We start from the raw sequence: 16,910 nt of genomic DNA on the forward strand, positions 1-16,910 counted from the left end.
CAGCATGCTCAGGCACAGATAGATTGAACAAACGACCCTTGGGAAACTTGCTGCCCGGAATCAAGTCTATAGCACAATCGCAATCCCGGTGAGGGGGGAGAGAACTAAGTTTAGGCTCCTCAAAAACGTCACCATAATCAGACAAAAATGCCGGAATTTCAGAGGGAGTAGATGAAGCAATGGAAACCAAAGGTACTTCCCCATGAGCCCCCTGACATCCCCAGCTTAACACAGACATTGTTTTCCAGTCAAGGACTGGATTATGAGTTTGCAACCATGGCAATCCAAGCACTAAGACATCATGCAAGTTATGCAACACAAGGAAGCGAATCACCTCCCGATGGTCAGGAGTCATACACATAGTCACTTGTGTCCAGAACTGTGGTTTATTCCTAGCCAAAGGTGTGGAGTCGATACCCTTCAGAGGGATAGGAACTTCCAAAGGCTCTAGGCTAAACCCACAACGTCTGGCAAAGGACCAATCCATAAGACTCAAGGAAGCGCCAGAATCCACATAGGCATCCACAGTAATAGTTGATAATGAACAGATCAAAGTTACAGACAAAATAAACTTAGACTGTAAGGTGCCAATTGCAAAAGACTTATCAACCTTTTTTGTGCGTTTAGAGCATGCTGATATAACATGAGCAGAATCACCACAGTAGAAGCACAACCCATTTTTACGCCTATAATTCTGCCGTTCACTTCTGGACAGAATTCTATCACATTGCATAATCTCCGGTGCCTGCTCAGAAGACACCGCCAAATGGTGCACAGGTTTGCGCTCCCGCAAACGCCGATCAATCTGAATAGCCATAGTCATGGATTCATTCAGACCTGTGGGCGTAGGAAACCCCACCATGACATCTTTAACGGCGTCAGAGAGCCCTTCTCTGAAATTCGCCGCCAGGGCGCACTCATTCCACTGAGTAAGCACAGACCATTTTCGAAATTTTTGACAATATACTTCAGCTTCATCATGCCCTTGAGAGAGGGCTAGCAAGGCCTTTTCAGCCTGAATCTCCAAATTAGGTTCCTCATAGAGCAACCCCAGTGCCAGAAAAAATGCATCCACATTGAGCAGCGCAGGATCCCCTGGTGCCAATGCAAATGCCCAATGCTGGGGGTCACCCCGCAACAAGGCAATAACAATTTTAACCTGCTGAGCGCGGTCTCCAGCGGAACGAGATCTCAGAGAAAGATACAATTTACAATTGTGCTTAAAATTCAAAAAGCGAGATCTATCTCCAGAAAAGAACTCAGGTATAGGGATCTTGGGTTCAGACATAGGAGCATGTATCACATAGTCTTGGATATTTTGAACCTTAGAGGCAAGAGTATTAAGATTAGAAGCTAAACTCTGGATATCCATTTCTCAACAGCAGAGATCTGAGCCATTCAGGGGTTAAGAGGAGAGAAAAAAAAACCCAGCAGATTGCAATTATGGACAGAACCTCTGAGTAAAAAAAAAAAAAATGTCAGAAACTTCTTTTTTCTCACCTTCTTTAGCCAATACCTTTAATACATTAGGGCCGGCAATACTGTCATGATTCCCAATGGCAGGGACATGGGCAAAAAACGGACTAGCTCTAGGAAGATGGTATCTCAGGTAACCGCGATGCTGAACCTAACACGCAAATAAAAATAGCCAGGGGGTGTGCCTACGTTGTATCCCTAGACACCTCGCGCCAGCCGGAGAGCTAACTACCCCTATAAGAGGAATACACAGACCTGGCTTGCCTCCAGGGAAACCCCAAAAGTTATAGTAGCCCCCCACATGTAATAACGGTTAGGTAAGAGGAAAACACAAACGCAGTATGAATATAGATTCAGCAAAGTGAGGCCCTCTGACTAGATAGATGAAAATACAAAAGAGGACTTCGCGGTTACCTCAAAACCCTAAGCAGCCATCCTGAAACTACCTTAACTCCGTTATCAACTCATGACACCGGAGTAGTAATTTCAGATCACTAGAGCTTCCAGCAGCACGAGAAATATAAATGCATGCTGGACAAAACAAACACAAAAAGCCAAAGATTTCAACTTAGCTGAATTGCAGACTTGGAGCAGGTAGCAAGCAACAGAGATGCTCTGGTAACATTGATTGCCGGCACTAGAGTGACTGAGAAGCCAGACTAAATAGGAAACTCCCAATTTCCTGATGAAAACAGGTGCACTGGAAACACAAGACCAAAGTCAACCAGTACCACCAGTAGCCACCAGAGGGAGCCAAAAACAGAATTCACAACATCTAGGTTCCTGAATTTTAAGAACAATTGTAAGTTGTTTCTTTCTTTGAAACCTTGTTCCTCTGGTGATGCCGTTCAGCAAGTTAAGATTATCATTTCCTTTCTGCGTGGTGACCCACAAGATTGGGCCTTCGCATTGGCGCCAGGGGATCCTGCATTGCTTAGTGTAGATGCGTTTTTTCTGGCCCATGGATTGCTCTATGAGGAACCTAATCTTGAGAACCAGGCTGAGAAAGCGTTATTGGCCCTCTCGCAGGGGCAAGATGAAGCAGAGGTGTACTGCCAGAAATTTCGGAAATGGTCGGTGCTTACTCAGTGGAATGAGTGTGCCCTGGCTGCTAATTTCAGAAAAGGTCTTTCTGAAGCCATTAAGAATGTCATGGTGGGGTTCCCTACGCCTGCAGGTCTGAATGAGTCAATGACTCTGGCCATTCAGATTGATCGGCGGTTGCGGGAGCGCAAACCTGTGCACCATTTGGTGGTCTCTTCTGAACAGACACCTGAATCTATGCAATGTGACAGAATTTTGACCAGAAGTGAACGGCAAAATTATAGACGGCAAAATGGGTTGTGCTTTTACTGTGGTGACTCAGCTCATGTTATCTCAGCATGCTCTAAGCGCAAAAAAAAGGTTGATAAATCTGTCACCATTGGTACTTTACAGCCTAAGTTCATTTTGTCTGTTACCCTGATTTGTTCCCTGTCATCTTACACGGTTAATGCCTTTGTAGATTCAGGTGCTGCCCTGAGTCTGATGGATTGGTCATTTGCCAGGCGCTGTGGTTTTGATTTGGAGCCTTTAAAATTCCCTATTCCACTATGGGGAATTGACTCCACACCATTGGCTACGAATAGACCTCAGTACTGGACACAAGTGACCATGTGCATGACTCCTGTTCATCAGGAGGTGATTCGCTTTCTTGTATTGCATAATTTGCATGATGTCATCGTGTTGGGTCTACCATGGTTGCAGACTCATAATCCAGTCCTGGATTGGAAAGCTATGTCTGTGTCAAGTTGGGGTTGTCAGGGAATTCATGGTGACGCTCCTGTGGTGTCAATTGCTTCGTCCACTCCTTCTGAAGTCCCTACGTTTTTGTCAGACTACCAGGATGTATTTGAGGAGCCCAAACTCAATTCTCTACCTCCTCATAGGGACTGTGATTGTGCTATAAATTTTATTCCTGGTAGTAAGTTTCCTAAGGGACGACTTTTCAATTTATCTGTGCCGGAGCATGCTGCCATGCGAAGTTATATAAAGGAGTCTTTGGAGAAGGGACATATTCGCCCATCCTCTTCCCCTCTTGGTGCAGGATTCTTTTTTGTGGCTAAGAAGGATGGTTCCCTGAGACCTTGTATTGATTATCGCCTTTTGAATAAAATCACGGTCAAATTTCAGCATCCTTTGCCATTGTTAACTGATTTGTTTGCTCGCATTAGGGGGTCTAGTTGGTTCACCAAGATAGATCTTCGTGGTGCGTATAACCTTGTGCGTATAAAACAGGGTGATGAATGGAAAACTGCACTTAATACGCCTGAAGGCCATTTTGAGTACCTAAAGATGCCTTTTGGACTTTCTAATGCTCCTTCAGTCTTTCAGTCCTTTATGCACGACATCTTCCGTGAATATCTGGATAAGTTTATGATTGTGTATCTGGATGATATTCTGTTTTTTTCGGATGATTGGGAGTCTCATGTTAAGCAGGTCAGGATGGTCTTTCAGGTCCTGCGTGACAATGCTTTATTTGTGAAGGGCTCAAAATGTCTTTTTGGAGTCCAGAAGATTTCTTTTTTGGGTTTCATTTTTTCTCCTTCTACTATTGAGATGGACCCAGTCAAGGTTCAGGCTATTCATGACTGGACGCAGCCTACATCTGTTAAGAGTCTTCAGAAGTTCTTGGGTTTTGCTAATTTTTACCGTCGCTTCATAGCTAATTTTTCTGGTGTTGTTAAGCCTTTGACGGATTTGACCAAGAAAGGTTCTGATGTGACTAATTGGTCCTCTGCGGCTGTGGAGGCCTTTCGGGAGCTGAAGTGCCGGTTTTCTTTGGCTCCGGTCTTATGTCAGCCAGATGTCTCACTTCCCTTCCAGGTGGAGGTTGATGCTTCCGAGATTGGAGCGGGGGCTGTTTTGTCGCAGAGAAGCTCCGATGACTCTGTGATGAAGCCATGTGCTTTCTTTTCAAGAAAGTTTTCGCCTGCCGAGCGGAATTATGATGTCGGTAATCGGGAGTTGTTGGCTATGAAGTGGGCATTTGAGGAGTGGCGACATTGGCTCGAGGAAGCTTAGCATTGTGTGGTGGTCTTGACTGATCACAAGAATTTGATTTACCTCGAGTCGGCCAAGCGGCTGAATCCCAGACAGGCTCGTTGGTCGTTGGTTTTCTCTCGTTTTGATTTCGTGGTTTCGTACCTGCCTGGTTCGAAGAATGTGAAGGCTGATGCGCTTTCTAGGAGTTTTTTGCCTGACTCTCCTGGAGATTCAGAGCCGGCTGGTATCCTTAGAGAAGGGGTGATTTTGTCTGCCATCTCCCCAGATTTGCGACGTGTGCTGCAAGAGTTTCAGGCGGATAGACCTGATCACTGTCCTGGAGTGGATGTTGTGGTTGATAGGTTGTATCAGATTTGGAATCATGTGGTGGACAATTTGAAGCTGTCTCAAGAGAAGGCTCAGCTCTTTGCCAACCGCCGTCGCTGTGTGGGTCCCCGACTTCGCGTTGGGGACTTGGTGTGGTTGTCTTCTCTCTTCGTTCCTATGAAGGTCTCCTCTCCTAAGTTCAAGCCTCGGTTTATCGGTCCTTATAAGATTCTGGAAGTCCTTGGCCCTGTGTCATTTCGTCTGGACCTCCCAGCATCATTTGCTATTCATAATGTGTTCCATCGCTCGTTGTTGCGGATGTATGTGGTGCCTGTGGTTCCTCCGGTTGAGCCTCCTGCCCCGGTGCTGGTTGAGGGAGAATTGGAATACGTGGTGGAGAAGATCTTGGATTCTCGTATTTCTAGACGGAGGCTCCAGTATTTGGTTAAATGGAAGGGCTATGTGTCATGATTCTCAATGGCGAGAGAACATAGCCCAGCATATATGAGAACTAGCTCTTGGAAGATGGAAACTATACTGACCATGAACTAAACCTGCCGCACAACTAGAAGTGGCCGGGTAGCATGCCTACGTTTTTTTATCCCTAGATGCCCAGCGCCAGCCGGAGAACTACCTAATCCTAGCAGAGGAAAAGACAGTCCTGGCTCACCTCTAGAGAAATTTTCCCAAAAGGCAGACAGAGGCCCCCACATATATTGGCGGTGATTTTAGATGAAATGACAAACATAGTATGAAAATAGGTTTAGCAAAAATCGAGGTCCGCTTTCTAGATAGCAAGAAGACAGAAAGGGCACTTTCATGGTCAGCAGAAAACTCTATCAAAACACCATCCAGAAATTACTTTAAGACTCTAGCATTAACTCATAACACCAGAGTGGCAATTTCCGCTCACAAGAGCTTTCCAGACACAGTAACGAAACAGCAGCTGTGAACAGGAACAAAATGCAAAAACACACAAGGACAAAAGTCCAACTTAGCTGGGAGTTGTCTAGTAGCAGGAACATGCACAGAAAGGCTTCTGATTACATTGTTGACCGGCATGAAACTGACAGAGGAGCAAGGTTATATAGCCACTCCCACATCCTGATAGGAGCAGGTGAACAGAGGGGATGATGCACACAAGTACAATTCCACAAGTGGCCACCGGGGGAGCCCAGAATCCAATTTCACAACAGTACCCCCCCCTCAAGGAGGGGGCACCGAACCCTCACCAGAACCACCAGGGCGATCAGGATGAGCCCTATGAAAGGCACGGACAAGATCGGAGGCATGAACATCAGAGGCAGTGACCCAAGAATTATCCTCCTGACCGTATCCCTTCCATTTGACCAGATACTGGAGTTTCCGTCTGGAAACACGAGAGTCCAAGATCTTTTCCACAACGTACTCCAACTCACCCTCAACCAACACCGGAGCAGGAGGCTCAACGGAAGGCACAGCCGGTACCTCATACCTGCGCAACAATGACCGATGAAAAACATTATGAATCGAAAAGGATGCAGGGAGGTCCAAACGGAAGGACACAGGGTTAAGAATCTCCAATATCTTGTACGGGCCGATGAACCGAGGCTTAAACTTAGGAGAAGAAACCCTCATAGGGACAAAACGAGAAGACAACCACACCAAGTCCCCAACACAAAGCCGAGGACCAACACGACGACGGCGGTTGGCAAAAAGCTGAGTCTTCTCCTGGGACAACTTCAAATTGTCCACCACCTGCCCCCAAATCTGATGCAACCTCTCCACCACAGCATCCACTCCAGGACAATCCGAAGATTCCACTTGACCGGAGGAAAATCGAGGATGAAACCCCGAATTACAGAAAAACGGGGACACCAAGGTGGCAGAGCTGGCCCGATTATTGAGGGCGAACTCCGCCAAAGGCAAAAAAGCAACCCAATCATCCTGATCCGCAGACACAAAACACCTCAAATATGTCTCCAAGGTCTGATTAGTCCGCTCGGTCTGGCCATTAGTCTGAGGATGGAAAGCAGACGAAAAAGACAAATCTATGCCCATCCTAGCACAGAATGCCCGCCAAAATCTAGACACGAATTGGGTCCCTCTGTCAGAAACGATATTCTCCGGAATACCATGCAAACGAACAACATTTTGAAAAAACAGAGGAACCAACTCGGAAGAAGAAGGCAACTTAGGCAAGGGAACCAGATGGACCATCTTAGAGAAACGGTCACACACCACCCAGATGACAGACATCTTATGAGAAACAGGCAGATCCGAAATAAAATCCATCGAGATGTGCGTCCAAGGCCTCTTCGGGATAGGCAAGGGTAACAACAATCCACTAGCCCGAGAACAACAAGGCTTGGCCCGAGCACAAACGTCACAAGACTGCACAAAGCCTCGCACATCTCGTGACAGGGAAGGCCACCAGAAGGACCTTGCCACCAAATCCCTGGTACCAAAGATTCCAGGATGACCTGCCAACGCAGAAGAATGAACCTCAGAGATGACTCTACTGGTCCAATCATCAGGAACAAACAGTCTACCAGGTGGGCAACGATCAGGTCTATCCACCTGAAACTCCTGCAAGGCCCGCCGCAGGTCTGGAGAAACGGCAGACAATATCACTCCATCTTTAAGGATACCTGTGGGCTCAGAATTACCAGGGGAGTCAGGCTCAAAACTCCTAGAAAGGGCATCCGCCTTAACATTCTTAGAACCCGGTAGGTAAGACACCACAAAATTAAACCGAGAGAAAAACAACGACCAGCGCGCCTGTCTAGGATTCAGGCGCCTGGCAGACTCAAGGTAAATTAAATTTTTGTGGTCAGTCAATACCACCACCTGATGTCTGGCCCCCTCAAGCCAGTGACGCCACTCCTCAAAAGCCCACTTCATGGCCAAAAGCTCCCGATTCCCAATATCATAATTCCGCTCGGCGGGCGAAAATTTACGGGAAAAAAAAGCACAATGTCTCATCACGGAGCAGTCGGAACTTCTCTGCGACAACACCGCCCCAGCTCCGATTTCAGAAGCGTCGACCTCAACCTGAACAGGAAGAGCAACATCAGGCTGACGCAACACTGGGGCGGAAGAAAAGCGGCGCTTGAGCTCCCGAAAGGCCTCCACAGCATCAGGGGACCAATCAGCAACATCAGCACCCTTCTTAGTCAAATCAGTCAATGGTTTTACAACATCAGAAAAACCAGCAATAAATCGACGATAAAAGTTAGCAAAGCCCAAAAATTTCTGAAGACTCTTAAGAGAAGAGGGTTGCGTCCAATCACCAATAGCCTGAACCTTGACAGGATCCATCTCGATGGAAGAGGGGGAAAAAATGTATCCCAAGAAGGAAATCTTTTGAACCCCAAAAACACACTTAGAACCCTTCACACACAAGGAATTAGACCGCAAAACCTGAAAAACCCTCCTGACCTGCTGGACATGAGAGTCCCAGTCATCCGAAAAAATCAGAATATCATCCAGATACACAATCATAAATTTATCCAAATAATCGCGGAAAATGTCATGCATAAAGGACTGGAAGACTGAAGGGGCATTTGAAAGACCAAAAGGCATCACCAAATACTCAAAATGGCCCTCGGGCGTATTAAATGCGGTTTTCCACTCATCCCCCTGCTTGATTCGCACCAAATTATACGCCCCACGGAGATCAATCTTAGAGAACCACTTGGCCCCCTTTATACGAGCAAACAAATCAGTAAGCAGTGGTAACGGATATTGATATTTAACCGTGATTTTATTCAAAAGTCGATAATCAATACACGGCCTCAAAGAGCCGTCTTTCTTAGACACAAAGAAAAAACCGGCTCCTAAGGGAGATGACGAAGGACGAATATGTCCCTTTTCCAAGGACTCCTTTATATATTCTCGCATAGCCGCGTGTTCAGGCACAGACAGATTAAATAAACGACCCTTAGGGTATTTACTACCCGGAATCAAGTCTATGGCACAATCGCACTCCCGGTGCGGAGGTAGTGAACCAACCTTGGGTTCTTCAAAAACGTCACGAAAGTCAGACAAGAATTCAGGAATCTCAGAGGGAATAGATGATGAAATGGAAACCAAAGGTACGTCCCCATGAGTTCCTTTACATCCCCAGCTTAACACAGACATAGCTCTCCAGTCGAGGACTGGGTTATGAGATTGCAGCCATGGCAATCCCAGCACCAAAACATCATGTAGATTATACAGCACCAGAAAGCGAATAACCTCCTGGTGATCCGGATTAACACGCATAGTCACTTGTGTCCAGTATTGTGGTTTATTACTAGCCAATGGGGTGGAGTCAATCCCTTTCAGAGGTATCGGAGCCTCCAATGGCTCCAAATCATACCCACAGCGTTTGGCAAAGGACCAATCCATAAGACTCAAAGCAGCGCCAGAGTCGACATAGGCGTCCGCGGTAATAGATGACAAAGAACAAATCAGGGTCACAGATAGAATAAACTTAGACTGTAAAGTGCTAATTGAAACAGACTTGTCAGGCTTCTTAGTACGCTTAAAGCATGCTGATATAACATGAGTTGAATCACCACAATAGAAGCACAACCCATTTTTTCGTCTAAAATTCTGCCGCTCGCTTCTGGACAGAATTCTATCACATTGCATATTTTCTGGCGTTTTCTCAGTAGACACCGCCAAATGGTGCACAGGTTTTCGCTCCCGCAGACGCCTATCGATCTGAATAGCCATCGTCATGGACTCATTCAGACTCGCAGGCACAGGTAACCCCACCATAACATCCTTAATGGCATCAGAGAGACCTTCTCTGAAAATCGCCGCCAGGGCGCACTCATTCCACTTAGTAAGCACAGACCATTTGCGGAATTTTTGGCAGTATATTTCAGCTTCATCTTGCCCCTGAGACAAGGACATCAAGGCCTTTTCCGCCTGAAGCTCTAAATGAGGTTCCTCATAAAGCAACCCCAAGGCCAGAAAAAACGCATCCACATTGAGCAACGCAGGATCCCCTGGTGCCAATGCAAAAGCCCAGTCTTGAGGGTCGCCCCGGAGCAAGGAAATTACAATCCTGACCTGCTGTGCAGGGTCTCCGGCAGAGCGAGACTTCAGGGACAAAAACAATTTGCAATTATTTTTAAAATTTTGAAAGTGAGATCTATTCCCTGAGAAGAATTCAGGCAAAGGAATTCTAGGCTCAGACATAGGTGCATGAACAACAAAATCTTGCAAATTTTGTACCTTTGTGGCGAGATTATTCAAACCTGTAGCTACACTCTGAAGATCCATTTGAAACAGGTGAACACAGAGCCATTCAAGGATTAGAAGGAGAGAAAGAGAGGAAGGCTGCAGTATAGGCAGACTAGCAAGTGATTCAATTAAGAGCACACTCAGAACTAGAGGAAAAAAAAAAAAAAAAATTGTAGCAGACTTCTTTTTTCTCTCCTTTCTCAGCCAGTAATTTAACCCTTTTTTTTTGGCCGGTCAAACTGTCATGATTCTCAATGGCGAGAGAACATAGCCCAGCATATATGAGAACTAGCTCTTGGAAGATGGAAACTATACTGACCATGAACTAAACCTGCCGCACAACTAGAAGTGGCCGGGTAGCATGCCTACGTTTTTTTATCCCTAGATGCCCAGCGCCAGCCGGAGAACTACCTAATCCTAGCAGAGGAAAAGACAGTCCTGGCTCACCTCTAGAGAAATTTTCCCAAAAGGCAGACAGAGGCCCCCACATATATTGGCGGTGATTTTAGATGAAATGACAAACGTAGTATGAAAATAGGTTTAGCAAAAATCGAGGTCCGCTTTCTAGATAGCAAGAAGACAGAAAGGGCACTTTCATGGTCAGCAGAAAACTCTATCAAAACACCATCCAGAAATTACTTTAAGACTCTAGCATTAACTCATAACACCAGAGTGGCAATTTCCGCTCACAAGAGCTTTCCAGACACAGTAACGAAACAGCAGCTGTGAACAGGAACAAAATGCAAAAACACACAAGGACAAAAGTCCAACTTAGCTGGGAGTTGTCTAGCAGCAGGAACATGCACAGAAAGGCTTCTGATTACATTGTTGACCGGCATGAAACTGACAGAGGAGCAAGGTTATATAGCCACTCCCACATCCTGATAGGAGCAGGTGAACAGAGGGGATGATGCACACAAGTACAATTCCACAAGTGGCCACCGGGGGAGCCCAGAATCCAATTTCACAACAGTACCCCCCCCTCAAGGAGGGGGCACCGAACCCTCACCAGAACCACCAGGGCGATCAGGATGAGCCCTATGAAAGGCACGGACAAGATCGGAGGCATGAACATCAGAGGCAGTGACCCAAGAATTATCCTCCTGACCGTATCCCTTCCATTTGACCAGATACTGGAGTTTCCGTCTGGAAACACGAGAGTCCAAGATCTTTTCCACAACGTACTCCAACTCACCCTCAACCAACACCGGAGCAGGAGGCTCAACGGAAGGCACAGCCGGTACCTCATACCTGCGCAACAATGACCGATGAAAAACATTATGAATCGAAAAGGATGCAGGGAGGTCCAAACGGAAGGACACAGGGTTAAGAATCTCCAATATCTTGTACGGGCCGATGAACCGAGGCTTAAACTTAGGAGAAGAAACCCTCATAGGGACAAAACGAGAAGACAACCACACCAAGTCCCCAACACAAAGCCGAGGACCAACACGACGACGGCGGTTGGCAAAAAGCTGAGTCTTCTCCTGGGACAACTTCAAATTGTCCACCACCTGCCCCCAAATCTGATGCAACCTCTCCACCACAGCATCCACTCCAGGACAATCCGAAGATTCCACTTGACCGGAGGAAAATCGAGGATGAAACCCCGAATTACAGAAAAACGGGGACACCAAGGTGGCAGAGCTGGCCCGATTATTGAGGGCGAACTCCGCCAAAGGCAAAAAAGCAACCCAATCATCCTGATCCGCAGACACAAAACACCTCAAATATGTCTCCAAGGTCTGATTAGTCCGCTCGGTCTGGCCATTAGTCTGAGGATGGAAAGCAGACGAAAAAGACAAATCTATGCCCATCCTAGCACAGAATGCCCGCCAAAATCTAGACACGAATTGGGTCCCTCTGTCAGAAACGATATTCTCCGGAATACCATGCAAACGAACAACATTTTGAAAAAACAGAGGAACCAACTCGGAAGAAGAAGGCAACTTAGGCAAGGGAACCAGATGGACCATCTTAGAGAAACGGTCACACACCACCCAGATGACAGACATCTTATGAGAAACAGGCAGATCCGAAATAAAATCCATCGAGATGTGCGTCCAAGGCCTCTTCGGGATAGGCAAGGGTAACAACAATCCACTAGCCCGAGAACAACAAGGCTTGGCCCGAGCACAAACGTCACAAGACTGCACAAAGCCTCGCACATCTCGTGACAGGGAAGGCCACCAGAAGGACCTTGCCACCAAATCCCTGGTACCAAAGATTCCAGGATGACCTGCCAACGCAGAAGAATGAACCTCAGAGATGACTCTACTGGTCCAATCATCAGGAACAAACAGTCTACCAGGTGGGCAACGATCAGGTCTATCCGCCTGAAACTCCTGCAAGGCCCGCCGCAGGTCTGGAGAAACGGCAGACAATATCACTCCATCTTTAAGGATACCTGTGGGCTCAGAATTACCAGGGGAGTCAGGCTCAAAACTCCTAGAAAGGGCATCCGCCTTAACATTCTTAGAACCCGGTAGGTAAGACACCACAAAATTAAACCGAGAGAAAAACAACGACCAGCGCGCCTGTCTAGGATTCAGGCGCCTGGCAGACTCAAGGTAAATTAAATTTTTGTGGTCAGTCAATACCACCACCTGATGTCTGGCCCCCTCAAGCCAGTGACGCCACTCCTCAAAAGCCCACTTCATGGCCAAAAGCTCCCGATTCCCAATATCATAATTCCGCTCGGCGGGCGAAAATTTACGGGAAAAAAAAGCACAAGGTCTCATCACGGAGCAGTCGGAACTTCTCTGCGACAACACCGCCCCAGCTCCGATTTCAGAAGCGTCGACCTCAACCTGAACAGGAAGAGCAACATCAGGCTGACGCAACACTGGGGCGGAAGAAAAGCGGCGCTTGAGCTCCCGAAAGGCCTCCACAGCATCAGGGGACCAATCAGCAACATCAGCACCCTTCTTAGTCAAATCAGTCAATGGTTTTACAACATCAGAAAAACCAGCAATAAATCGACGATAAAAGTTAGCAAAGCCCAAAAATTTCTGAAGACTCTTAAGAGAAGAGGGTTGCGTCCAATCACCAATAGCCTGAACCTTGACAGGATCCATCTCGATGGAAGAGGGGGAAAAAATGTATCCCAAGAAGGAAATCTTTTGAACCCCAAAAACACACTTAGAACCCTTCACACACAAGGAATTAGACCGCAAAACCTGAAAAACCCTCCTGACTTGCTGGACATGAGAGTCCCAGTCATCCGAAAAAATCAGAATATCATCCAGATACACAATCATAAATTTATCCAAATAATCGCGGAAAATGTCATGCATAAAGGACTGGAAGACTGAAGGGGCATTTGAAAGACCAAAAGGCATCACCAAATACTCAAAATGGCCCTCGGGCGTATTAAATGCGGTTTTCCACTCATCCCCCTGCTTGATTCGCACCAAATTATACGCCCCACGGAGATCAATCTTAGAGAACCACTTGGCCCCCTTTATACGAGCAAACAAATCAGTAAGCAGTGGTAACGGATATTGATATTTAACCGTGATTTTATTCAAAAGTCGATAATCAATACACGGCCTCAAAGAGCCGTCTTTCTTAGACACAAAGAAAAAACCGGCTCCTAAGGGAGATGACGAAGGACGAATATGTCCCTTTTCCAAGGACTCCTTTATATATTCTCGCATAGCCGCGTGTTCAGGCACAGACAGATTAAATAAACGACCCTTAGGGTATTTACTACCCGGAATCAAGTCTATGGCACAATCGCACTCCCGGTGCGGAGGTAGTGAACCAACCTTGGGTTCTTCAAAAACGTCACGAAAGTCAGACAAGAATTCAGGAATCTCAGAGGGAATAGATGATGAAATGGAAACCAAAGGTACGTCCCCATGAGTTCCTTTACATCCCCAGCTTAACACAGACATAGCTCTCCAGTCGAGGACTGGGTTATGAGATTGCAGCCATGGCAATCCCAGCACCAAAACATCATGTAGATTATACAGCACCAGAAAGCGAATAACCTCCTGGTGATCCGGATTAACACGCATAGTCACTTGTGTCCAGTATTGTGGTTTATTACTAGCCAATGGGGTGGAGTCAATCCCTTTCAGAGGTATCGGAGCCTCCAATGGCTCCAAATCATACCCACAGCGTTTGGCAAAGGACCAATCCATAAGACTCAAAGCAGCGCCAGAGTCGACATAGGCGTCCGCGGTAATAGATGACAAAGAACAAATCAGGGTCACAGATAGAATAAACTTAGACTGTAAAGTGCTAATTGAAACAGACTTGTCAGGCTTCTTAGTACGCTTAAAGCATGCTGATATAACATGAGTTGAATCACCACAATAGAAGCACAACCCATTTTTTCGTCTAAAATTCTGCCGCTCGCTTCTGGACAGAATTCTATCACATTGCATATTTTCTGGCGTTTTCTCAGTAGACACCGCCAAATGGTGCACAGGTTTGCGCTCCCGCAGACGCCTATCGATCTGAATAGCCATCGTCATGGACTCATTCAGACTCGCAGGCACAGGGAACCCCACCATAACATCCTTAATGGCATCAGAGAGACCTTCTCTGAAAATCGCCGCCAGGGCGCACTCATTCCACTTAGTAAGCACAGACCATTTGCGGAATTTTTGGCAGTATATTTCAGCTTCATCTTGCCCCTGAGACAAGGACATCAAGGCCTTTTCCGCCTGAAGCTCTAAATGAGGTTCCTCATAAAGCAACCCCAAGGCCAGAAAAAACGCATCCACATTGAGCAACGCAGGATCCCCTGGTGCCAATGCAAAAGCCCAGTCTTGAGGGTCGCCCCGGAGCAAGGAAATTACAATCCTGACCTGCTGTGCAGGGTCTCCGGCAGAGCGAGACTTCAGGGACAAAAACAATTTGCAATTATTTTTAAAATTTTGAAAGTGAGATCTATTCCCCGAGAAGAATTCAGGCAAAGGAATTCTAGGCTCAGACATAGGTGCATGAACAACAAAATCTTGCAAATTTTGTACCTTTGTGGCGAGATTATTCAAACCTGTAGCTACACTCTGAAGATCCATTTGAAACAGGTGAACACAGAGCCATTCAAGGATTAGAAGGAGAGAAAGAGAGGAAGGCTGCAGTATAGGCAGACTAGCAAGTGATTCAATTAAGAGCACACTCAGAACTAGAGGAAAAAAAAAAAAAAAAATTGTAGCAGACTTCTTTTTTCTCTCCTTTCTCAGCCAGTAATTTAACCCTTTTTTTTTGGCCGGTCAAACTGTCATGATTCTCAATGGCGAGAGAACATAGCCCAGCATATATGAGAACTAGCTCTTGGAAGATGGAAACTATACTGACCATGAACTAAACCTGCCGCACAACTAGAAGTGGCCGGGTAGCATGCCTACGTTTTTTTATCCCTAGATGCCCAGCGCCAGCCGGAGAACTACCTAATCCTAGCAGAGGAAAAGACAGTCCTGGCTCACCTCTAGAGAAATTTTCCCAAAAGGCAGACAGAGGCCCCCACATATATTGGCGGTGATTTTAGATGAAATGACAAACGTAGTATGAAAATAGGTTTAGCAAAAATCGAGGTCCGCTTTCTAGATAGCAAGAAGACAGAAAGGGCACTTTCATGGTCAGCAGAAAACTCTATCAAAACACCATCCAGAAATTACTTTAAGACTCTAGCATTAACTCATAACACCAGAGTGGCAATTTCCGCTCACAAGAGCTTTCCAGACACAGTAACGAAACAGCAGCTGTGAACAGGAACAAAATGCAAAAACACACAAGGACAAAAGTCCAACTTAGCTGGGAGTTGTCTAGCAGCAGGAACATGCACAGAAAGGCTTCTGATTACATTGTTGACCGGCATGAAACTGACAGAGGAGCAAGGTTATATAGCGACTCCCACATCCTGATAGGAGCAGGTGAACAGAGGGGATGATGCACACAAGTACAATTCCACAAGTGGCCACCGGGGGAGCCCAGAATCCAATTTCACAACAGCTATGGTCAGGAGGATAATTCTTGGGTTGTCGCTTCTGATGTTCATGCGGCCGATTTGGTGCGTGCCTTCCATGTGGCTCATCCGATCGCCCTGGCGGTTTTCATGAGGGTTCGGTGACCCCTCCTCAAGGGGGGGGTACTGTTGTGAACTCTGTGTTCAGGCTCCCTCTTGTGGTCACTGGTGGTATGGTGTGACTTTTGCTTTGGGCTCCCCCTGGTGGCTTTGTCTGTTATCCTGCTGGTCTCTGGCTATCAGCTGGTTCGTTATCCTCTGGGAGGTTCCTATATAGCTCTGTTTTACTTCCACTTGTTGCCGGCTGTCGATGTAATCAGTGCTACTCAGATTCCTTCTGACTACCTTGCTCCCAGTCCATCCAGCTCAAGCTAAGTTTTGTTTGCTCATTTTTTTATCAGCAGTGTTTTTCATGTTTTCTGTTCCAGCTTGCTAAAATGTAATTCCCTCGCTTGCTGGTTGCTCTAGTGGGCTGAGTTTCTCCCCACACACCGTTAGTTGGTGTGTGGGTTCTTGAAATCTCAGGATGGATATTTTGTAAGGGTTTTTTATTGATCGCATAGACCCCTGCTCTATTTTCTGCTTTCTAGTACTAGTGGGCCTCTTTTGCTTTCTTACTTCACCGTTAATATTTGTTGGGGGCTTCTATATCTTTGGGGATTATTTCTCTGGAGGCAAGCGAGGTCTTTCTTTCTCTTTAGGGGTAGCTAGTTCCTCAGGCTGGCTCGAGACGTCTAGGAATTTTTTAGGCACGTTCACCGGCTACCTCTAGTTGTTTTGGATAGGTTCAGATTTGCGATCAGTCCAGTTACCATCTCCCTAGAGCTCGTCCTTAGTTTATTCACTTGCTGGTCTATTTGTGATCCTCAGCCATTAAGGATCACAA

This window comes from Ranitomeya variabilis, chromosome 5, assembly GCF_051348905.1.
Source record: "Ranitomeya variabilis isolate aRanVar5 chromosome 5, aRanVar5.hap1, whole genome shotgun sequence".
Taxonomy (NCBI): domain Eukaryota; kingdom Metazoa; phylum Chordata; class Amphibia; order Anura; family Dendrobatidae; genus Ranitomeya; species Ranitomeya variabilis.